General features: G+C 44.4%; 1 pseudogene; it reads left to right on the top strand.

Moving 5' to 3' along the window:
* The first annotated feature begins 228 nt into the window (after positions 1-228).
* The window catches only part of LOC148522815 (uncharacterized), a 60,054-nt pseudogene continuing 34,213 nt past the window's right edge, over positions 229-26,069 (top strand).

Raw genomic sequence — 26,069 nt, 5'->3', positions numbered from 1 at the left:
GAAAGTGGATAAATCATTGAGGCCAGATGGGATACACCCAAGGATACTAAAAGAGCTTAAAGGGGTACCAGTAACACCATTAACATAATTATTTAACCAGTTGCTAGCTACAGGAGTAATCCAGAGGGCTGAAAAAGAGTACAAGTTCCCCCACTGCACAAAAGTGGAAGTAAGGAAGAGGCAAGCAACTACCAACCAGTGCACCTTACATTAGTAGTAGAGAAATTGATGGAAACACTTTCAAAGGTAAGAATTGTGAAATATCTCAAATTCAGCAATTGACAGGATGTCACGCTTGTGTTTGTTTGTGTAAACGGGGTTAGGTAAATGTCTGTTTGAGAAGTGGGAGGTGTGTAGGCAAAGTTGGTAGGCCTGATGAGACCTCTTGACATGTGAATAGATGCTTCCCCGACCGGGAATTGAACCCGGGTCTAGGCAGACCCAGGTTCAAATGTGTTTGAGTTTTGCAAACACTGTTAATGAATGCGCTATAGATGACGTAACAGGGAGGAGGTTCCTAGATGGTTAGGGTCCCTATCTCTACTTACTCTGGCTTTACAATGGATACAGATGGCTTGACAATTGTTGTCCAGATTTGGGTAAAAATCATTCCACACATAAGAAGTGGATTTTTTTGTCCTATGCCCAGGCATGACAAAGGGCTTTCCCTTATCGTGGGCAACAACTGTTTCCACTGGTGCCTGATTTACAAAAACATCCTCATCAACAACATTTTCATCAACAAAATCCTCATCATCAATATCCTTCTTAGCATCAGCTGCACAAATATCCTCGCCATCCTGGTGCACTTCCACAGAAGCATCCTCGATTTCTATGTCAGCATGTTGACTTGTGCTGCTCATCCCTACATTTGCAGAGGACACACAAGTGGTGAAAGGAGGCTCCTCTTTGAGTACAGTTTTGGAAAGGCCACGGCTCATATATGGCACCCGCCGACACACTTAGACTCTCCTCAGAGATTTGTGACATTTCTGAGCACACAGTTAATTCCTATGTCTTAACTATTTTTATCTGTTTGCACCATCTACAGGTAGAAGGGCTTATATTGGCAGATCCACCAGTCATAAATAAAGGCCAAGGCCATAACATTTTCTTGCCACTTTGTGTGGTGAAAGGCATATTGCCATTTTTTTCATTCTGCAGCTAACTTTCTCTTTGATGTTTTTTTCTTTACCACTATAAAAGATTGCTTCTTTGATTTTAGATGTCCTGACTTAAGCCCTTGGGCATCGGCCTTTGTAGATGACGTTGACAGCCTTGTATCGTCATTATGACTGCTGGCAGCAGCTACAGCACTAGTATGTGGTTCCTGCTCTCATCTCATTTGATCGTCCTCCATATCAACAAACTTATACTGCGGTCTGGCCAGCAGTGTCACCAAACAATAATAGCATAGTTAACACACACAAAAAAAACCCTGAAAAAAAATATTTTATATATTTTTTTGAATGATAATTTTATTTAACTTTTTCATTTTTTTATACTGGGAAAGAGCACCCCTGGGCAAGGCAGAAGCCCCTTTATGAACAACACAGCACCCCTTTTTGAACAACAAAGCACCCCTGCGGAGTGTAGACGGACCACCTGCAAAGTCACAAATATGTGGATGATAAACTGCGGTCTGGCCAGCAGTGTCACCAAACAATAATAGCATAGCTAACACACACAAAAAAACACTTAAAAAAGATCTTTTTTTATTTTTTTGTGGAATGCTGGCTTCATTTAACTTTTATTTTATTTTACACTGGGGAAGAGCACCCAGGAATTAACAGAGCAACCCTGGACAACCCAGCACACATTTATGTACTGCAGTCCTAGTCCTTTGATGGACAGGACAACACAGCAGCACTCCTTTATGTACTGCAGCCCCCTTTTATGTACTGCAGCCCCAGCCCCATTATGCACAACACAGCAGCACCCCTTTATGTACTGCAGCCCCAGCACCTTAATGGTACTGCAAGCCCCAGCCCCTTGATGGACAGGACAACATAGCAGCACCCTTTTATGTACTGCAGCCCCCGTTTATGTACTGCAGCCCCAGCCCCATTATGGACAACACAGTAGCACCCCTTTATGTATTGTAGCCCCATCCCCTTGATTGACAACAGTGAGAAAGCAGCACCCCTTTATGTACTCAGCACCCTTTATGTACTGCAGCCCCAGCCCAACAACACTGCACCCTTGAACAACAGAGAGAGAAACAGAGAACACTTACAAAGATAGAGCAGCACAGAGCACGTCTTTACTGTACACTCTCCAAAGCGTGAAAATGGCGCAGATAACAGGACTTTTATACAATCCAAAACCTGCGAGAATCTGATAGCGGGATGATGACATTTTGCCACGTTTTGGGATCCGAGTTAGGTGGGAAAACTCGACCCGGACTCGGATGCCGGCCCGGATCAGGAAGTTCGGCTGGGTCCGATTCTCAGAGAACTGGACCATCTCATCTCTAGTTTACACTACCTCACTCTTATAGCAATCATTTGGTTTCTCTTACCTAGAGACAAAAAAAATAAACCTATGTGTAATTGCTGCTTTAATTTCTAAATAGTTACATTTAAGCAAATACCAAGAGAAATTTTAAAAAGGTGGTTAAAATGTTCCCTATAATATAATTAGTGTTGGAGGTTGTGTGTGTGCTGAAAAAATACTTTGAACAGCTTTTCTTGTCCATGTGTCTGTTTTACTGAGGCAAATATAGAAGGGTGGATATGGTACATGTAGCAAAGTGATAATAATGAAAGGCTAAACAATGAGACTGTGAAGCTGCACCCCCAGGAGCAAGTACTGCTGCCTGTCACTTCCCACTGCCGCTCTTTTCTGCACACAGGACAGGTGCAGCGGCCGGTAAGTATTGGATGTCGATCAGCTAACTATTCATGGGGATTATTCAATGTCCAGAATTACCAGGACACAAGATAACATCCATAAAAAATTAATACACAGCAAACGCTTTCGGATTTCATTAGTGTAGTGAGTGCATATGTAGTGTATATGTGTTTAGAAATAAATTTGTATATTTGTAAAAAAAAAAGCCATTTCTCTTTACATGACTCTATGAACAGATTTAAAGTATATATCCTTTTGGTGTTATTCCCCACTGGTGCAGTTTCTTTTACATTTTACTGTAGTAATTGTCCCCATAATTGCTTTATTGTCAGCTCCAGCTATCCTTGTCAATCTTATATATGTATGTTAATACTGTCACAATACAATATCCTAGGAGCTTGTCCAATTAGCAAAGCAAGCATAGTTACTTACTATATGCTATTATTGGGCCAGGATGGGATGTCTTTGATCTGGCTGAACAGTCAACCTTTTCCACTGTAGTAGGCACAATTGAGCAAGGAGTGTGTTATTTGTTATTTGTGTACACTGTACACCCAGTATGAGTGCATGCCTTGAAAGATGAAAACATGGTATATTTTTGATGCACAAAGACCATATTTCCCTCCTAAGCAGCAGTGTACACATTACCACAAGTCATCATCATTGTCTACTGTAACCTATCCTGTAGCACAGGGGTTCCCAACCACGGTCCTCAAGGTACACTAATAGTCCAGGTTTTAGGGATAGCCATACTTGAGCACAAGTGACTTAATTAGTACCTCAGTTATATTGATTTAACCATCTGTGCACAATCATGGATATCACTAAAACCAGGACTGTTAGTGTGCCTTGAGGACCGAGGTTGGGAATCCCTGCTATAGCAGGTACAAATATTTCTCCTCATAGCTCACACTAATCTTGGCCTACATGGGAAGACCCTTTCACACCCTGTTCCATATTTCCAGTTATATGGCTTGATATGTGCAAACTGTGTGCAGGTCTGCATATGTGTGTTTGCTTTATGAGCATGTCCTACCAAAATATTCTAAACTATTCTAATCTGCATAAGAAACCGTTATGACTAAAGACGTTTTAAGAGTTAAATCATAAATGTCACCTAACCTTTTATATCATGACAGGCAATTGTTCATATATCATAACATGTCAGTTGGTTTTCCATTTTGCCTAAATACAGTAAATCATTATACTGTAAAAGGTACGAAAGGCATTTTTTAGAAATAATAAAGCTCTAGCATATGGAAAATAAAATACAAATCTCTCTGCAGCAGAGAAAGGTTTAGGAATTTGTGAAATTAATTTATCCTCCATATTTGGACCATAGTTTTGGGTACAAATGCAGATGTATTACTATGAAAAATAATTACAGTATGCTATCAAACCTTGTTAAGTGTCTGCCCAGCAATTTCACACAATACAGATATTCTCTGTGTCCACAGAAAGAAATTATAAATTAACCCTGAGGCCAGGAATCCTGAACAGGTGACATTAATTATTTATGGAATATTTTTCTGCTTCGCTGCCCCTTTGGAAGAAAAACAAATCTAATCTCTCATCTCTCCATAACCATCGGGTACAGAGAGAACTTTTATTTTCTCTATAAGACGTGTACATTGTATTCATCATTAAAATCCCCCACAGCACTAAACAAAGCTGTACATGGAGCACAAACAGCCCAAGAAACCCTAATGCTGTCTTACAATACATTATGTATAGTTAATGGAAGTTACTATGTTTAACATTTACAGGTAGAATAGTGGAATATCCTTAGTGTTGTGTTATATGGATAGCAGTAAGAAGAAAAAAAAAGACGTGAGTTTTTCTGCCATAATATTCACAATGCTACTGTATTGTTTCTGTGGTATTATTAAATAAATAATGATATTTTTTTAAGAACCCATTTAGGGGTCCATATAGCTACAAACTATCGACGGAATGCTCCATTTTGGTGATATACTGTGTAAAACATTTGGCAAAATGCAAGATGTTGGAAATCCTTGATTCACTGATTCTGGGCCTGATTCAGTACGGATCGCAATTGCGATCGCATATGTGTAATCAAACGCAACTGATGTGCGAAAATATGCTAATGCCTGCCACTGCTCAAGTCGCCCACTGCTGCTCTCTTACATCCATCCAGCCTCACACTTCTGCATAAACTTCTGTACCATCGAAAGCACATCAGCCGTCATGCACATTTACAGCAGGTCTGACCATATGCAGAAACTGCAAGTCTCATCGCACGCAGTGAGTACACAAGCTGCGTATGCCATTGCAGTGATTAATTTATGCATACCCAGGAAACGGCATTCAAACGCACAGGCACACCAGTGTTTCTCTGGCCATGCCCCGCTTTACCTCCCCTAAACACTGACAGCATGTCACTCACTGCGATGGATTTCTATGTGCATATGTAATCGCAGTGCAATCACCGAGCACACGCAGTGCTTTGCATATGCATGCGCAATGGCTAACAATTACTCGATCTGCATACATAGGGCCTGATTCAGACCCGCTCGCGAACGCACAGCGCTCGCAAGCGGGTCGATGGTCCCCCACTGCGCATGCCGGAGTTGGCTCCGGCGTGTGCATGCGTGAGACACGGCCAGCGACGGGCACTCCGTCGCTATGGGTCTCGCACCAAAGCGGGGCAGCTGTCAATGGTGATTGACAGCTTGCCCCATTTTGGAGGCAGGCGGGGGTGTGGCTGGGCAAGCGGAGGCGTTCCTACAGGAATGCCTGCTGTTTGTGAGCGGCCCTACTGACATCACTCGTGATGTCAGTAGGTGGACTTCCTGCTCTATTAGAGCAGGAAGTCCACTGGGGCTTGGGCCACGAGACTCTACCACTGTGGTCACCCACAGCTATGCGAGCAGCCAGGAGGCCGTCTTTAAAAAAAAAAAAGGGACGCCCTGATTCAGAGCGAACGCTCTCAAAGAGCTTCTGGCTCTGAATCAGGCCCATAGTTGCAATTGCGATTAATGCTGAATCAGGCCCTCTGACGCTTAAATGATTGGAAATGTGAGTTGTGGATTTTGTGACTTGTTGGGTTTTGTCTATCAATGGAGAAACAGAGATTGGATATTAGTGAATCATATGGATAATTGGGAGTATTGGTCAATTTATGTACTGTATTTAGGGCCTGATTCAGACCCGCTCGCAAGTGCTATGCGTTTGCGATTGGGTCGATGTTAGGCCACTGCGCATGTGCACGCCGGAGCCGTCACCGACGTGCGCATGCGTGAGACCCAGTTAGCGATGGGCATTCCGTCGTTCCGGGTCTACACCAAAAGGGGGCGGCTGTCGATTTTGATCGACAGCTCGCACCATTTTGGAGGCGGGCAGGGGGGGTGGCTGGCCAAACGGAAGCATTCCTGATGGAATGCCTGCCGTTTGGGGGCGGCCCCAATCATATCACGAGTGAAGTCAGTGGTGAGCTTCTGGCTCACTGGGGCTTGCGGGAATGAGACCCTACCACAAGGGTATCATTGCAAGCCCCGATGGTCGAGACCATCGTGACCATCACCTGGCCGCTCGCAATAGCTATGGGCCCTTAGTAAGGTTTACTCTGTAATTTTGTTAGATTTTTTGGAGAGTAGGAAAACTAAACATTTCTGTAAACGTTATTGTATGAGCAATCAGAAAAACAATGTTTCCATTTGCCTTGATACATACATGGCCGCCATCTTGGAATTTACAAAATGGCTGCCGGAAACAATGTTTTCGTCTATAACTCGGCTTCTAACTAGGGGTGTGAACCGGACACTCGTGTTTTGGATCTGGATCTTTCTTCATGTTTTGGATCTGGATTGGTTTTGCCAGAACCACCCTTCCATGTTTTGGGCTCTGGGTTTTGTGTTTTGGATATGTATTTTTTGGAAAAAAGCATAAAAACAGCTAAAACCACAGAATTTGTGTTTTTTTTTGTTCCTATGCTACTATTAACCTCAATTTCCACTAATTTCCAGTCTATTCTGAGCACCTCACAACATTATTTTTAGGCGAAAAGGTTGCACCAAGGTAGCTGGATAACTTTGTTAAGCAACATAAGTGGGCAGCACAAACACGTGGCCCATCTAGTAGTGGCACTGCAGTGGCAGACAGGATGGCAGTTTGAAAAACAAGGCCCCATCAGTACATAATGCAAAGAAAAAAAGAGGTACAAGATGGAATTGTCCTTGTGCCCTCCCACCCACCCTTATGTTGAATAAACAGGACATGCACACGTTAACAAACCAATCATTTCAGCGCTAGGGTCTGCCACACGACTGAAATTATCGGCTCATTTGGGCACCCACAAAACAAGCTGGCAATTAATCTGTCCCTGCACAAACTGGCTCTATGGAGGCAAGATGTCGTCCTCATCCACCGAGTCCTCACCCTCTTCAGTGTTGTGTACATCCTCATCCTCACAGAGTATTAATTCGTCCCCGCTGGAATGCACCACCACAGGTCCCTATGTACTGTCTGGAGGCTGGTCTCTCTGGAAGAATTGATAATTAATTTTGATGAACATCATCTTCTCCACATTTTGTGGAAGCTACCTCTTTCGCCTTTCACTGACAAGGTTCCCGTCTGAACTAAACACTCTTTCAGAGATCACACTGGAGGGGGGGCAACTTAGGTAAATAGAGCCAGTTTGTACAGGGGCCTCCAAATTACCTCTTTTTCCTGCCAGTACAGGTACGGACTGTCAGACATCCCTACTTGGATGCAGTCACCAATATAATCCTCCACCATTCTGTCAGTGGTGACAGTATCATATGCAGTGACAGTAGACATGTCAGAAATTTTTGACAGGTCTTTCAGTCCGCACCAGATGTCCAAACTTGGTCCTGTCTGCCCTGCATCACCGCCAGTGGGTTGCTTAGGATACCTAAGTTGTTTCCTGGCAGCCCCCGTTACAGGAGAAAATGAAGAAAGATCTGTTGACGTGTCATGTTCCACTTCAGCTGACAGTGTTTTCACCAGCAGGTCTTTGCACATCTCTCTGCAGGCTTGTGTCCGCCAGAAAGAGAGACACCACGTAGGCTTTAAACCTATGATTGAGCAAGGTGGCCAAAATGTAGTGGTCTGATTTCAACAGATTGACCACCCTTGAATCCTGGAAAAGCAAATGAAGGGCTTCATCTACAAGTCCCACATACCAAGCAGAATCGCTCCATCTTAGCTCCTCCTTCACTTTCTCCAGCTGCTTCTGCAAAAGCCTGATCAGGGGGAATGACCTGACTCAAGCTGGCAGTGTCTGAACTGACTTCACGTGTGGCAAGTTCGAAGGGCTGGAGAACCTTGCACCACACGGAAATCATTCTCCACTGCGCTTGAGTCAGGTGCATCCCCCCCGCCTTTGCCTATGTCATAGGTGGATGTATAGGCTTGAATGGCCTTTTTCTGCTCCTCCATCCTCTGAAGCATATAGAGGGTTGAGTTCCACAGCGTCACAACCTCTTGCTTCAGGTGATGGCAGGGCAGGTTCAAGAGTGTTTGCTGGTGCTCCAGTCTTTGGCATGCAGTTGCTGAATGGCGAAAGTGGCCAGACATTTTTCATGCCACCCAAAGCATCTCCTGCATGCTCCTGTCGTTTTTCAGAAAATTCTGCACCAACAAATTTATTGTGTGAGCAAAACATGGGACATGCTGGAATTTTCCCTGATGTAATTCCCGCACAATATTGGTGGTGTTATCAGATATCACAAATCCCCAGGAGAGTCTAAGTGGGGTATGCCATTGGGCGATGATTTCCCTCAGTTTCTCTAAGAGGTTGTCGGTGATGTGCCTCTTACTGAAACTGGTGATACACAGCGTAGAGACTGCCTTGGAACGAGCTGGTGTTTCTGAGATGCTACTACTGGTGACGCTGCTGTCGTTGCTGCATAAGGTGATACATCTAACCAGTTGGCTGTCACAGTCATATAGTCCTTAGTCTGCCCTGTTCCATTGTCCACATGTCCGTGGTTAAGTGGACATTGTGTACAACCACATTTTTTAGGACACTGAGGACACTTTTTCTGACGTCTCTGTACATTCTCGGTATCGCCTGCCTAGTGAAGTGGAATCTAGATGTGATTTGGTACCAGGGACACACTACCTCCATCAATTGTCTAAATCCCACTGCACTAATGGCGGATAACGGACGCACGTCTAACACCAACATAGCAGTCAAGGCCTCAGTTATATGTTTTGCTTCAGGATGACTGCTGTCGTACTTCATAATCATTGTTAAGGACTGTTGGAGGGTCAATTGCTTAGTAAAATAAGTATTGGTGTTCTTACTTCCTCTCTGGGATGATGAACGACTCCCAGCAGCAACAGCAGCAGCGGCAGCAGTAAGCGTAGCAATGCAGGATCCTCCTGAGGAATCCCGGATAGGAGAGTCAGTAATGCCAGTGACATGGTCTGCAGGACTACTTCCGATCCTGACTGATGAGGAAATTGACGAGGAGGGAGTTGATGGTGTGGTTTGCAGGCACTTGGATACAACAGGACAAAGGGATTTAGGTGTCCCTGGACTGCTTACGGTCACAGTTTCTGAAGTTGACAGTAACTTTTATGACCGTGCTGCAGGTGACGTATAAGGGAAGATGTTCCTAGGTGGCTAACGTCCCTACCCTACTTATTCCACCTTTACATAAGGTACATATGGCAAGACAGTTGTCCGGATTTGGATAGAAATATTTCCAGTCCAAAGAGGTGGAATGTTTGGTCTTCTGCCGAGGCAGGACTGTGATGGGCTTTTTCATCCCACGGACAACAACTGTCTCCCCTGGTGCCTGACTTAAACAAACCACCTCACCATCAGAATCCTCTTTGTCATCTTCCTCCTCAGCTCCAGTTACACCAATATCCTCATCCTGTTGTACTTCAACAGTGACATCTTCAATTTGAATATCAGCAAGTGGACTGTGGGTGCTCCTTCCTGCACTTGCAGAGGGTGTGCAAATGGTGGAAGGAGCCATCTCTTCCCGTCCAGTGTTGGGAAGGTCAGGCATCGCAACCGTCGCCACACTTGGACTCTCCATGGGGATTTGTGATATCTTCATAGAATTAGAAAGCACAGTTGTTTGCTGTGATTTTGCCAGCTTAACTCGTTTGATTTTTGTAGCAGGAGGAGGGCTTCCATTGTCATGTGAAGCTGAACCACTAGTCATGAACATAGGGGAGGACCTTAGTCATTCCTTGCCACTCCATTTCATAAATGGCATATTGGCAAGTTTACGTTTCTCCCCAGACAATTTAAATTAATTTTTTAAGATCATTTTCCTGAACTTTGCCATTTGGGATTTTATATGCCCTCTACTATGACATTGGGCATCGGCCTTAGCAGACAACGTTGATGGCATTTCATCGTCTATGTCATGACTAGTGGCAGCAGCTTCAGCACTAGGAGGAAGTGGTTCTTGACCCTTCCCTATTTTATTTGTATCGGACAATTTTTTATCCTCCATTTATGAGATATTGATGCACGTGCGGCTAAGGCGCACACAAACATAGAATTTTTTTTTCAGGCAACAGATGAGCCAGCCAGCCATTTACTTATGACACAGGCACACGCTTGGTGCTTCTTTGTTGATGCACTTGGCGGCTACAGCACACACAAGTCACAAACACAGAAAAAAAATATATATTTTTAGACACTTTGGGGGTTACGCCACCCTTCAAAAGACGAGCCAGTCGGCCCTTTATTTATGACACAGGCGCATGCTTGGCGCTACTTTGTTGATGCACATGCTGCTACAGCACACACAAGTCACAAAAACAGAGAAAACTTTTTTTTTCAGGCACTTTGGGGTTTACACCACTCTTTAACAGACAAGCCAGCCGGCCCTTTACTTACGACACAGGCGCACGCTTGGCGCTACTGTGTTAATGCACGTGCGGCTACTGCACACACAAGTCACAAACACAGAAAAAAAAATGTTCAGGCACTTTGGGGGTTACACAACCCTTCAACAGACGAGCCAACCGGCCCTTGACTTATGACACAGGTGTACGCTTGGCACTACTTTGTTGATGCATGTGCGGCTAAGGCACACACAAAAATTTATAGTTTTTTCACGCACTTTGGGGGTTACACCACCCTTCAACAGACAAGCCTGCTGGCCCTTTACTTATGACACAGGCGCATGCTTGGTGCTACTTTGTTGATGCACGTGCAGCTACAGCACACACAAGTCACAAATACAGGAAAAAATATATTGTTTTTATCAGGCACTTTGGGGGTTACACCACCCTTCAACAAACGAGCCAGCTGGCCTTTTACTTATGACACAGGTGCACGCTTGGTGCTACTTTGTTGATGCACGTGCAGCTACATCACACACAAACAGAGCACCCCCTGGACAACACTACAGCACCCCTTTAGAAATACAGCCTTTATGGGACACTGCACAACACAGCCCAGCCATCCCCTATGGACTTTGGAGTGGACACAGCCCCTATGGACAACAGACTGCACAACACAGCCCAGCCAGCCTCTATGGACTTTGGAGTGGACACAGCCCCTATGGATGACAACAGCAGCACAACTCCCACTCTCCCTCTTCACTGTCCACAGCCGTAGTGAAAAATGGTGCCGACGCATTGATCTTTTATTGAATCCAAAACCCGCGAGAATCCAACAGCGGGATGATGACGTTTTGCCTCAATTTCAGATCCGAGTCAGGCGGGAAAACTCAAACCTGACTCGGATCCAGGTCGGATCGTGGGGGCTCGGGGGAGTTTGGATTTCAGAAATCCAAACCGGCTCATCCCTACTTCTAACTAACATAGAAATTTGATTTTCACAGCTGAACTACCATTTCCAGGGCCAAAGAATCAAATGCACCCAGTGTTGAGATAATTGTTACAGCAGTTATTGTATTATATTGTAGTTTACTTATTGTAGTATACAGCAGTTGTTGGATTATATTATATTGTAATGGTTTTTGCTCTGTTTTCTGTGTTGTAGGCTTTAAACATGAGTGACAAACCACAATCTGCTGAATGGGCTACATGTCCAGCTCAGAAGTTTATCAACTGGAAGCAGTGTATACTCTGTCAGTCTGGTGCTGACAATTAACAGTTGGTGCTACATCCACAAATAGACTCCTACCAGCATGTGCTGGACGTAGTAGTAGAGAGGGCTAGTGTGCATGATGGCAGCTACTTTGAAGTTCACCGACGACTGCAAAGCTGTACAGTAAACACACTGTGTGCACATCAAGCAGTCTATCATCATTGTTGCTATGCAAATGCAATTAGCAAGGACAAAATCCAACATGCACGAGACCGTCATGCACATGCATTAGCTACTGGCCTCCACACTGCCAAGAAACGAGGACAGAAAAGAGGAAAAACTGAAATGGATGAAGCAGGCCCAGCAACATCTGCCTATTCAACACCATTCACTAGGTCACAGACAAGTCCACTGAATAATGAACGATGTTTCTTCTGTCAGAAAGATGATGATGAGCAGCTGTATCAGGTGAGGACAATCAATGCTGGGAACTCTCTTGGAACTCTCTTGGAACTCTCTTTGGAAACAAACTGTTGAAAGAGGCAATAATGACACACTGAAAACAAGACTGACCTCATGCATTGCACCAGGTGATACACATTCAATTGATGTTCACCATCACAAAACCTGCTGGACAAAGCATATTTTTCATGGACAGCGAGATGCCAGCACCAGTGGAAGCAGAACAGACAGCAAAGTACCTTTGTTACAGTGTGCAAGTCTGCTCGAGCTGATCAACCTCATTGATGTCCAAACACAGAACCAAGCATACCTAACTATGGAAGATATCGAAACCACATATGTCAATATTCTTGGCGCAGAAGGCTTAGAAAATCACGTAACTTAATTCAATAGCCATTTTGTAAATTCCAAGATGGCGGCCATATGTGTATCAAGGCAAATGGAAACATTGTTTTTCTGATTGCTTGTACAATAACGTTTACAAAAATGTGTAGTTTTCCTACTCTCCACAAAAATCCAACGATAGTTCAAATTCATACGTAGTGAACCTGACTAATAGGCCCGTCTATGCTTTAAATATGATTTTTCAGGTTCTACCCTGTATTGAATGGAATGCAAACTGAGAATAGGTATCAGTGACCTATATGATGAGCCAACACTCCATAAACAGGGCCTGATCCACTACTGATCGCAACTGCGATTACGCACACGCAATCGGCCAATTGTTGCTTAGTGCACATGCGTAAGCATCGCAGTGGTTGTGCGCGAACCAGCCACTGCGATCGGTACTGCGATCTAAGGGACTACGCAGACCCATCACAGAGTGATTGACAGGAAGTGCCATTTGTGGGAGGTGACGGGGGGGTGATCGGCAAAACACAGGCGTGCCAGTGCATTTGAACGCCATTGCATGGGCGTGCATAAATTATCCACTGCGATGCCATATATGAAGCTTGAAGACTCATAGCATGTGAGGAAGTTACAATTTCTGAGTAAAGTCAGAGCTTGGGCAAGTGTACGTGAGGCTGTGATGGTACTTGATTGTACTGATGGTTACGCAGTCTTGCTAAGCATTACAGATGTGTGTAAGACGTCCTTATGTTACACTGTGATGGCATAGTGATCGCAATGGATTAGCATACTATGGCAGTTGAACTGCGTGCGTAATCGCTATTGCAATCACAGTTGCGATAGGTAGTGAATCAGGCCCGCAATCAGAAAGTATATGATGAGCAAAAGCTGTAACTGGGACTAGTTCAATTCAGAATGATAGTTTATATCAAATTACAACATTTCATTGTTTCTAAAAACGTACATAACATTAAAAGTAGACGGCAAATTGGATTTGCATATTACAAAATCAGAGAGAAAAAACATTAGAAATATCTATTTATTTGGAGGAGCACAAAGTAGATAAATGCATTCACAAAGCAACTGACAAACTCTAAAGATCTTTCCATTTGAATGGCATAAAAGTTTAATAATTTCTGGAATTTGTAATAGAAGTCACCTCTTGTATTAGAGAGAAAATGGATGTTTGTCAATGAAAATACTGCCTCCTATTCATTCAACTAAAAAACATGGCAACTTGTAATGACTCCTCATTTCTAGAATCTTGCACCGAGCAGCCTCTGGGCAGACAAACAATTTATTATCCCAACAGAATTAGGCAGATTAGCTGAGATATTTGTTTGTGAAAGAATGAAGGCAAAGGAGTTCTGATTTTGGATCTTATGAGGTTTTAATAGCATTACTGTTTGTGGAGACATAGTAATATGATTCATATCATTGCCTCAATGAAAAAAACATAATCTCATTTATAAGGCAGCACTGGGGACGGTTTTGCAGCTAAAGGGGTTAAGGTGCTTCCAATTTCGGTACAGACAGAATAAAAAAAATTTGCTGACCATCTCCCCATCTCTGCCTAGAACCTTACAGGAATATGACTAGTATTAAACCAAGAAGCTGTCACCGTGATGAATGGTTTTCTTGTTATCTGTCTGTCTGTATCATTTCCAAGAATATTCAACTAATGACAAAGTTGTCTGCTGGCTCCTCATCGGCTGCCTATAGTCTTTTTAGTGTTAAAAAGAAAAAGTTCTCTTGTTACATTTCAGGAAAATTGGTAATTTGGAAACATCAAATATATTTAACTTTAAATCCACGTATATACTGAAATGGTGATCTTCATTGCCTGAGTATTGATGTTGGTAAATAAGGTAAATTCCAGCTTGTATTTACCGTATAAACACCGTGCAGGGCATTAGCGAGGTTGGTGAGGATGTTGCCATTGCCCAGGGTGCAATGCACTGGGGACTGCATTTTTACTGCTAGCCCCTGGCCATAGTGGCTTTTCAAGGATGTCCAGACCCTGAATGCTGTGAGCCACCAACAGAGCTGGATTGACAGGGGAACCTGCTGCGTGTCAGTTCCAATGGTCACAGTCATGCCGCATACTGCCTCTAATTATGATGGCCAATAATTTATAACTATAGATGTTTTCCATGTGATGGTACTGTTTTCACCATATGATGATAGCTCTCCAATGGCAGCCAGCACTGGATGGTGTGGAAGCAATGGCCATCCAATGCACAGCTACCTACCTCTAATTCACAGAAACCTGTAACTCAGGGGCAGCTCACTGCTAATGTAATTGCTGCTGTTGGAGCCTGTCTAATGATTGATGAATTGAAGAAAGCGCTGGAGTTGCCTCTCATTGAGGCAGTTGTGGTCCTGCCCCCATCTATGCACTCACCTTGTTCTCCACCTCTGCCATGCCAGTGTCAGGTAGTCAGCACACTCACATCCTGCATCAACTTCCCTTGGCCTTTATGCACTGCACTGCCCATAAAACTCCATTTTCCCATACATTCTCACCTTCTGTCAGCTCTCCCTGCCCATACGTGTCTCTGTCCTTCTCTGCCCATACTGTATCTGCCTCTGCCCCCTGTCCTTACATGTCTCTGCCTGGACACTGCTCGTATGTGTCTCTGCCCAACCACTGCCCATGTGTGACTCTGACATTCCATGCACGTATGTGTCTTTGCCCCACCCCACCCGTGACTCTGCTCTTGCCTGACCATATGTGTCCCTGTTCCCTCATGCTCATGTGTGACTCTGATTTCCCCTGACCATGTGCAGTTCTGCTCACCTGCACATGTGTGACTGTCCACCTCCTGCCTATATGTGATTCTTCATTCCCCAAACCCATGTGTGACCCTGCCACCCAATACCCATGGGTGACTCATGGCCAACTCTGCCAATGTGTGACTCTCCCCTTGCCCATGTATGACTTTGCCCCCTTGCCCATGTATGATACTGTACATAATATGTGTGCCTCTTTCTTTTGTTCTTCAACCAAAGCATTTTTTTTAGTTAAAATATTTTTAGAATAGTTTTTCTTTGACATTATTCCCAAAAAGGAATAAAAATGATTAACACAATATCTAGGATGGGATTAGGAGAAAATAGCATCAAATCACTAATATTAAGATTAGGGGTGTGTGGTTGATTTTGCCCAGGGCGCTACATTGTTTAGTTACTGCTCTGACTTGGTGCCTTACTGCTTTTCATTATGTTGCAGAATCCAGCTTCTGGATGTTCCCACATGGTTTCTTCACTTCCAGAGCATATAGCACAACTAATACTGTCATCAAATCTCCTGCCTCTGTAAATCTGTGCTTTCTCCTCTCCACTTGTGGACCCTAGGTGAAATTTGCCAAATTTAAAAAAAAAAATCAGACATACATATGTAATAATGATATCCCCAAGTCATCTCACTCTCATGATTATTTCAAACTTTAACTGTGCAATATTTGGAGAAAAAAAACAGTTTAAATGAATTAAATGGTAGGTCAAAAAGTTGAAGTAGTTGGAAGTTATGTGATATTTCAGTATTTTCACCACACAAGCCCAAAATAATACAGTAAATACAGATTGATTTTCTGTGAGCAGTTATCCACTAGGAAAATGAGTTACAGTAGCTGCAGTATGCATTATTACTGTTTGTTATACCCAGTGGCATAACTAGGGGGGGTCGAGTGGGGCTTGTGCACTTGGTGACGTGACAAGCCCTGCAGAGGGGGGCATCATTAGCCAGGGCATCATACCCACACGCCCACCCTCTCCCCTGCCAGCATTGTGTCCGGAGTCTGCCCTTCTTTAACGAGCAGGCAAGTGTGCCTGCTTGCCTGGTGCTAGTTGGGCTGCCTATAGGGGGAGCTGCAGTGGAAGCGTGCAGCACTTCTCAGACAGTCTTCCTACCAAGTTCTATCCTCCTGACCTTTACTAAAGCTGACGTCTTCACCGGGTGAGGGGTGATTCTTTCCTCCCCGGCGCTCTCTGTTTCTGCTCACCGCAGGTGGGTGATTGCTGCCACAGGGGGTGGTGGGGGTGATTGGATGGCTAAACTGCCACAGGGGGGGATTGGATGGCTAAGCTGCTGCAGGAGGGGGGGTTGACGTGTTAAGTTTTCATGTGTGGTGGGGGTGATGGGGGCTGCTGGCTGCATTTGTGTGAAATAAGTGTGTGTGTGTGTGTCTGTATAGGCTTTCAGTGTGTGTGTGTGTATATGTGTCAGTGAGTATATGTCAGTGTATGTGTATATGTGTCAGTGTGTGTGTGTGTGTGTATATGTGTCAGGGATTATGTGTTAGTGTGTGTGTATATGTGTCAGTGTGTGTATACTGTATGTGTCAGCATGTGTATATGTGTCAGTGTGTGTTTATATGTGTCAGCATGTGTGTATATGTGTCATTGTGTGGGTGTGTATATGTGTCAGTGTGTTTGTATGTGTCAGTGTGTATGTGAATATAATTCAGTGTGTGTATGTGTCATTGTGTGTATATGTGTCAGTGTATATGTGTCAGTGTGTGTTTATGTCAGTGTGTGTATCTGTGTCAGTGTGTATGTATATGTCAGTGTGTATTTATGTCAGTGTGTGTGTATTGGTGTCAGTGTGTGTCTGTGTGTTGAGAGACAATGCGGAGTGAAGATGATGGTGTGACTAAGAGACAACGTAGAGGGGAAGGTGATGGTGTGCTGACAGTTGACATGGGGAGAAGGTGATGGTGTGCTGAGAGATCACATGGGGGAGCTGATCATGTTACAGAGATGACACAGGAGGGAGGTGATGGTGTGCTGAGAAATGATGTGGGGGGAGGTGACGGTGTGTTGAGAGACAACTTAGAGGGGGAGGTGACGGTGTGCTGAGTGTTGACACAGGGGGAGGTGATGGTGTGCTGAGACATGACACAGGGAGGGAGCTGAACGTGTGACAGAGATGACGTGGGGGGGTGATGGTGTGCTGAGAGATGACGGTGTGTGGTGTGTTGAGAGATGACATAGAGGAAGAGGTCACGGTGTGCTGAGAGATGACACGGAGGGAGGTGATGGTGTGCTGAGAGTTGATGCAGGTGGGGAGGTGATGGTGTGCTGAGAGACAATGCAGGGGGGAGCTGAATGTGTGACAGATGATGCAGGGGGGAGGTGATGATGTGCTGAGAGATGACATGGGGGATGCTGATGGTGTGTAGAGAGATGATGTAGAGGGGGAGGTGACGGTGTGCTGAGAGATGACGTGGGGAGAGGTGATGGTGTGCTGAGAGATGATGTAGAGGGGGAGGTGATGGTGTGCTGAGAATTGATGCAGGGGGAAATGATGGTGTGCTGAGAATTGAGGCAGTGGGGAGATGACGGTGTGCTGAGAGTTGACACAGGGGGGAGGTGATGGTGTTCTGAGAGATGATGTGGGGGGGAGATGATGGTGGTTTCTAAGAGATGACTCAGGGAGGGAGATGATGGTGTGGCTAAGAGACGATGCAGGGGGAGAGGTGATGGTGTGGCTGAGAGATGACACAGGGGTGGAGGTGTTGGGGTTGCTGAGAGACAACATGGGGGGAGGTGATGGTGTGGCTAAGAGAATACACAATGGGGAGGTCGATGGTGTGGCTAAGAGATGACGATGGGAGGGAGAGGATGGTGTGGCTAAGAGATGATGCAGTGAGATGATGGTGTGGCTGAGAGACACAGGGGGACGGAAGTTACACAGGGGGCACAAGGCTGGTTGAACTGCTGTCGTATGATAATGACCTTGTTAATATTCCTACACAAACAGACATCATCCGGATGATCTTACCTACATGAATATTGAATACCAATTGAAGACGCCGTCATCCCAGGGAGGATGTATTTCTTCAGAGGTTCCACATTTTGAGAAACCACCGTAGAGGTAAGGTGCATATGGAATGAAAAGTAATGTTCCCAGAGTGACAAGAAATGGGTGGTGTGTCATGTTGGCATGCCCCATTTTTAGTAGCCATGCCCCTTCTGGTGTTTGACAATGCCAATTTTTTGGCACGTGCCGAAGGCACCACTGGTTATACCCCTTTCACACTACAAGAAATAACCTGGGTTATTGTACGTGAATGAGCAGCAACCCAGGTTAGTGTGCAGTGTGAAAGGGCCAGGTTGAAATAAGCTGAATCGAGTGAACCGGCATTTCAACCCTGGTCATGAGAAGGGTTGAACTCATTAAACCTGGCTCATGATTCAGTGTGAACGGGTAAACCTTGTTAATGCGACCCAGGTCCTGTTCACTGCATACGAAGAGCCGGCGCTTGGAGATGATGTCATCGCCAAGTTCTAGCTCATCATGTGATGCCGATAATGTCATCGACCCGGCATTAGTGCTGGGTCAGGCCGTCTGTCTGACAAGGGTCTCAGCCGGGTCGCATGAACAAAATTCCGGATGCGACCTTAATTTCAGATGTAAAAGAGGTATAACAGAGTTATGAAGAGGAGATTGGGCATTGATGTGGCATTTCCATGTTTACACAGTGGATCTCTTCAGACACCTACTGTAAATGCACGTTTGTAGAGGCATCACCAGAGAATAGAAAGTAGAAGAGAACCTTGAAGTGTGCCAGCTGAATCACTCAGAAGCACCAGTGCAAAACCTGGGCAAATCACTGCCATTTTGTAGTTGTGTCGTGATTGAGGCCCTGTGATAGCAAAATACACCTAGATGTAAAGATTTACTGAACACAAGCCAAAAAGCACCAAATAGCAGATGAATTAAAAACACCTATAACCATCAACATAATCAGTAAAGCCTGCTTGCTAAGCAGTGATACAAATCACTATGTAATTAGAGATAGGTGAAGAATTCAGGGATATATGAATTAGGCTAATTATTCATTTTAGCTATCAAAGACTGATTAGAAACCTAATTACGATTCATATGAAATTCAAATCTTTATTTTGGATGAGTTACAATTTTCTCAGCAATGTAGAAGTTCTGGAGAGAACTACAGTATTTTCCAATGCAAATATATAATTGAAGTATTTAAGTATCCACATATTATATGCACTATAATTTGCAATAATAATGACCAGTTTTAAACTTAAATCCACTGACTGTCACCTAAACGAAGTGGAGACAGCCAAGTTGTGACTAGTTTATATTACATTTCACCACTATGCATTGATCTAGACCTTGATTGCTGACTCCCTGGATAACATTCTTATCTATATAATTTATATCTATTGTCAGAAACTCTAGGTGTACCCTTTGACATGTACCAAATAGGGTCATGATGTAGTGAGGGCAGAGCTCTTATTATATTCAAAATTCATATTTTTCTCCTCTGCCCATTATACAATAAACCTCTCCAAGTATGTATATATAACCCAATAGTCTGGTACCACTTGCGAAGAAAGGGTCACAGATCCCAAAATCACTTTACTACAAATGAGCAGTCTCTGCAATACAAACTAGCAATCACTCTCCCAATTATAGCCATAGGCTTATTTATAATGATTGCAGGGTGTGCAGTACACATGGAACTCTGTGTCCAGGGTGGCCCCCCCACACCCTGCAACCAAAGTATACTCACCTTGCTCCTCCTCCACAGCACCATCTTCCAAGTGACATCTTTGGGAAGATGGTGCCGCACAGTGACAGCAAAAACTCTGGCAGTGCACCAGAGCCCTTGCTCTCTAGTGTGCATGGGAAGATGGCACCACTTGCCAGAGCATGGTAAGATGCAGTGGCGTAACTAGAGTATTTGGAGCCCAGAACAAATTTGAAAAGGGAGCCCCCCCCCTCCGATGTGCATGGTCACTTAAAAATGGGGCGTGTCAACATGACACACCCTTTTATTTTCACACTGAACATTCCTATCCATATGCACCTTAACCCCAGTAGTACCCCTTATACAGTACCCCCAGTATGCAGTTGTGGTCCCTCTTATGCAGGCCCATAGTAGTGCCCCTTATATAGTATCCCCAGTAGTGGTACCCCTTATACAGTCCCCAATTAGTTCCCCTTACTCAGTAACCCCAGTAGTAGCCCCCCCAAATGCAGTGCCCCATGCAGTGTTCCCCCTTATGCAGTGCCCCCAGTAGCAGTCCCCACAATGCAGTGTGCCCAGTAGCGGTATCCCCTTATGCAGTGTCCTTTATATAGTGCCCCCAGTAGTAGCCCCCCCTATGCAGTGCCCTTTATATAGTGCCCCCAGCAGTAGTCCACCCCATGCAGTTTTCCCAGTAGTGGTCCCCCTTATGCAGGCACCCAGTAGTGATTCCTCCAGTACAGTGCCTATAGTAGTAGGACCCTTTTATAATGCCCCAGTGTTAGTTCCCCCCCAAGTAGTAGTCCCCAGTAGAGGTTCCCCCTCCCAATTAAGTGCCCCCAGTAGTAGCCCCCCAGTAGAGGTCCTCCCAATAATGGTGCCCCCAGTAGTAGCCACCCCTCCCCCGTTGTGCCCCCACCCCTAGTAAAGGTCCCCCCAGTAGTAGCCACCCCCCTCCCCCGTTGTGCCCCCACCCCCAATAGAGGTCCCCCCAGTAGTAGCCACCCCCCTCCCCCGTTGTGCCCCCAGTAGTGCAGACAGATTTAAAAAAATATATACATAAAAATATACTTACCTGAATCCACGCTGCTGCTGCTACGGTCCACGACACTGCTCCCGCCGCCGCCGCCCGCCAGTCCTCCTGGGCTGGCGCGCTCTGCATTATGGGACAGACGTCATGATGTCATGACGTCTGTCCCATTACCCACTGCAGGAGCCGGACGGAAGCCCGGCTCTTGCAGTGGGTGCGGCAGCAGTCAATGAGAGTCTATCTGACTCTCATTGGCTGCTGTTTAACACACGCATCGCCGCCAGTGTTATGCACAGCCTGAGCCCGCCTCCTAGCGCTATTGGGTAAGTGCTCAGGGGGAGGGAATGGGCTCAGCTGTGCAGCACAGGACCGGCGCTGGGAGCCTAGCGCTGGTCCTGTGTAAATGTGTAGCGCTGACCGCACTTAGGGCCTGATTCAGAGCCGCTCGTATGCGGCCACTCGTTCGCTCCGAGCGATGTTCGCACAACTGCGCATGCGTATGGGTTTTAGTACGCATGCGCGAACCAGTCATTGCAGTCGGAAATTGTGTGCTCGCAAAATAGCGAATGCCTGCTAATTTGAGTGACAGAATGAGGCGAATGTGGGTGGTAACAGGGGAAGGTGCTTGAAAACGGGGAGTAGAGATCCGAATGCAGGCGTGCCAAATGGTCAAAACGGGCATTTTAAGGGTGTGCATAATTAACAAAGCAGCGTCATCGACCACGTCACTTGGTTGTCTTTTAGCCTGAACTGCTCGCATGATTGCGGTAGGAAAATGCTACCACAAGCACTGCGAGCAGTTCATACGCCTTTCGATGTACTCGATTAATCTAATAAATAGCTGAGATGACGTAGGATGCGAGCGGCCAGGGGGCGTTTATTAAAAAAATAGCGAGCGCATGTTTCGTTCGGTCGTTCAGACATAGAGGCGTCAACAGACCGCAAAGAGCGAGCGCTCTATTTAAATATCCGGCCCCCTTTTCTGAACGAGCGAGCGCAAATAGCGTCCGGCTCTGAATCAGGCCCTTATTGCGGTCAGCGCTACACTGGCTAACTAGGGCGCCCAGGGCATGCACCCCGCTCGCCCTGCCCTAGTTACGCCACTGGTAAGATGCCTGTTTAGGGGCGCTGCTTAGATGAATGGTTCCACTGCACACAGGCGACCTCGGGCATTAATACTTCCCTGCTTATAGTAATATCAATAATAGTTCTCGAGTAGCCTAAGTGATCAATACCTTCTTCATATACTAGGTTCTAGGGCATTTTGTATAATAGAGTAAAAAATGAAATGCTTTATTTACAAAAGCACATAAGGATGTGTACTCACTCGTCTTTGCTGCAGTCTTGCCAAACAGCCCCTCTCAGTGTGCCTGGTCCCGCAAGACTCTGCAAGCACCTTACTTCTTTTTTGCCTGTATATTTTGGTGAAGATGCGTCTAAGTTGCAATGCGATGATGTACTAGGAGACTGTGCTAATTAAGTTTGCTATGTGACACATACAGTATATATCTGTGTGTGACTGAGTCTCTCAATCAGCATGTAAACTGCTACAATGCAGTGGCCACAGCTTTTTTTCACACCAAGTTCCATTTGCAGTCTCAGTCGCACACAGATATATAAGTGTCACATATCAAATTAAAAAGCACAAACTCATCTGGTGTGTCCTAGTCGCACTTAGATGCATTTTAGACAAAAAAGGCGCCCAAAGCTAGCAGAGTTGCGCGGGACCTGACAGCTCACTCACGCCAGGCATATCGCGCTGCAGGGCGTATTGAGGCTAGATGAGCAATGACACATCTGTACAAAGCTTAGTTACAAAATCATAATATTTATTACATTATAAACAGAGAGTGCATATCTATCTGTCTATTTATCTGTCTGTTTGTCTGTATGTTTGTCTGACTGTCTTTCTGTCTGTCTGTCTGTCTGTCTGTCTGTCCGTCTATCTATCCATCCATCCATCCCTCATCACTGATCTAATTGGGCCTGGCAGAGCTCCCCAGACAGTTTCTATCCAAACAGCTTTTGAATGTAAACATTGTATCTTACAAATATTTTTTATCACATTTTCACTTTGAGCCTTGTAGATTGTTTTGTACCTATGTGTTTTCTGAATAAAATGTTCTGCTGGCCCCAGCTGTTTGATAAATCGAAATGAGCTTTTAGATGCTGTTCTGTGGAGCTGTTATAAGAGCCTATTATGGCGATCCGTTCCAAGAAGAAAGGCTAAAATGAAAGGAATGACAGGTTCAGTCTGTGTAGCACTCTCGTCTGCCAGCTCCTGCCAAATTTTCAATTTTGGCAAATGCGCCTATACCTCTTGAATTTTCTGTCTCTTTGTTGCAGTGCTGTTGGGGATGAAGTGATGTATTAAAATGGGTTAATTGGAGAGCTTGAGACTATTATTGTACAGAGTGTCTGCTTTTATTCTCAGTCAGTTGCTGTAATCATCACTTTCATTTTCCATTGGGGAAAACATGGATAAGTGCAAACAGAGGTTAAGGGTCATGAAGTGCTATTTAAGAGAGGACTTGAACATTCACATACAGTACACAGAAGATTGATCTGGAATAGTAATTTCTGAATACGAATTTCGATTTGCATTCAGATCACATTGGGGTTGGAGATGATCAAAATCAATGCAAAATGTTGCATAAATTGAGTTTCATTGATATATGGAATTCCAGCAATACAATTGTTTGCAAATTCTGCACTGTCAACTATTCCTAAACAATTTGAAAAATGTAGGCTACATCTTTGATCTATCTGGATGCTTCTGCTACATATGGAGTGAAAAGGGCACAATTCCAGTACTCAAGAACTAGTGATGAGTAAATAATATCTTATGTCCAATAAGATAACAATGTAATATTATGGCCAAACACAATGAGCCCAATTTGCTTCCACCCTTAGCAAACTCTGTATAAAAAACAAAAAAAATAAACAAAATAGACAGTGCTAATTGCAGCCAGGCCTCATTGGTGTATTGAAGTCAGATGTCGCAGAACAGTATTTACTAATATTTAAATATACATATAATAAAATTGGATACAAATATAACAATTATAACAAGAAAAAAAAGGAATGAAACCACCTAATAAACACACAAAAGTAGGCATACGGAAACAATTAAACAGTGCAGAAATCTATTATGCAAGACTGAATGGAAATGTATTTAAAATGTATCAAAATTAACTTCTTGATAAATAACAGGAAATGCTTAACTTTAAGGTTCCGCCATTTTCATACCAACCTTTTGACCCTGTCGAACTTCTTCCATGTCGACATTTACTGTGTTGACCTTTCGTCCCTGTCAAACTTTTGTCCCTGTCAACCTATTGCCTGTCTAACAACTGGTGTCTATCTAGAAATTGTTGACCTTTTTACTGTCTTTTATACCAGAACCGTGCAAGATAGTGTGGAGAAAATGCAAATCACTCTCATGTCCCATACTTTGCCATTTACTGTTCTCCAGAATCATCGCAGGAGGAAGTTCAATGTGGCACCTGCCCAAATCAATATGTGTTTCCTCCTGCACTCACTGTATTAGCAGCATATTATTTGACATCACAGGCTCATGTACCAGGGGCTACATACTCTCTCCTGTAACTACCGTACTCTCATGGTCAGTCTTCGCACTGCTAATAAATAAATCAAGAAGAAATTCAGTTCATCAGTGTAGGTTTCACATGGCGCTTCCTCTTGCAATGATTGAGACAAGAATGCAGTGACTATGAGGGAATACACAACATGTTAACAGGTTGCAATAGAAATATAAACACAGGTATGTGTCATTTATATAGTGAAAATTGTAGTGATAAACATACAGAATGTCTTGAATATTACAGATCTAGTGGTTTGACATAGATGTTTAGATATAGAACATAAACATATGTTATACTAGTCATCACTAATTTTTAAGTATTGCTATTGATTTACTGTACTTTTTTTGTATGTGCAACAATTCCATTTTTACTTGATCATGTCCTCTTGTCTCTACCCTATTTTCCTGATTTACAAACATACTGTGACCACCTTACATTACAGTATCTCAATTTTTCCGCACTCCTTTGTATCCCTACTTTTGACTTCAATCTCCTAAATGCACAAAACATTTTTGTTACCTGCACAAACTACTGTCCCCAGAAGTTACTATTAGTTGGACCTTCTGCTCTCCTACTCCCTGCCCTCTTTCCTTTCACTCACATCAGCTTTATTTCCCCATAGCAGTCCATACAGCAGAACCTGCACCTACTCCAATCTCTCAAGCAAGACCGCCTCAAGGCCTGTTTCAGCAGAGCAACCGCACAGCCACCCCATAATGGGCGCAGTGTGGCCGTCGGGACCTGTGACTGGTCTGTCATTTCCATTACATCCTTGCAGCCTGGCCCAAGCATTGCAGGGCTCTTCCAGGTGACTCAGATGCACTCTGGGCTGGGCATGATCCTACAGATGGAACCACAAATGAAATCATACTGTAGGTCATGTAGCCGCATGATGTCTGACTTCACACCCGTGCACAGTGATACAGGGACTCAGTGAATCACTGAGGCATGCGAGATGTAGCAACTGAGGGCTGTGGGGTGAGGGAAAGAGTGGGACCAGGTTCCAACCCACTGGTCTGAACGCTCTGGAGGACGGAATTTACTGGTTTAGACTATCTGGAGAGAGGCACTCACTGGTCTAGACTTTCTGGAGCTGGGGAGGGCAGTGAAAATGAATCAATGTGTGTTTTATTTTTATTTTCTGGCTGTGGATAAATAAATAAATGTGCATTTTATTTTCTTTATCCATTGGGGGCAATCATCGAATCAATGTGTTTATTTTCCTGTGGGGGTCAATGTGTTTATTTATTTTT

The sequence above is a fragment of the Taudactylus pleione genome, unplaced genomic scaffold (genome assembly GCF_031769625.1).
Source record: "Taudactylus pleione unplaced genomic scaffold, aTauple2 ptg000138l, whole genome shotgun sequence".
NCBI classification, from domain to species: Eukaryota; Metazoa; Chordata; class Amphibia; order Anura; family Myobatrachidae; genus Taudactylus; species Taudactylus pleione.
Note: the sequence above shows the minus strand (reverse complement) of the source record. Positions and strands in the feature narration are given on the sequence as shown.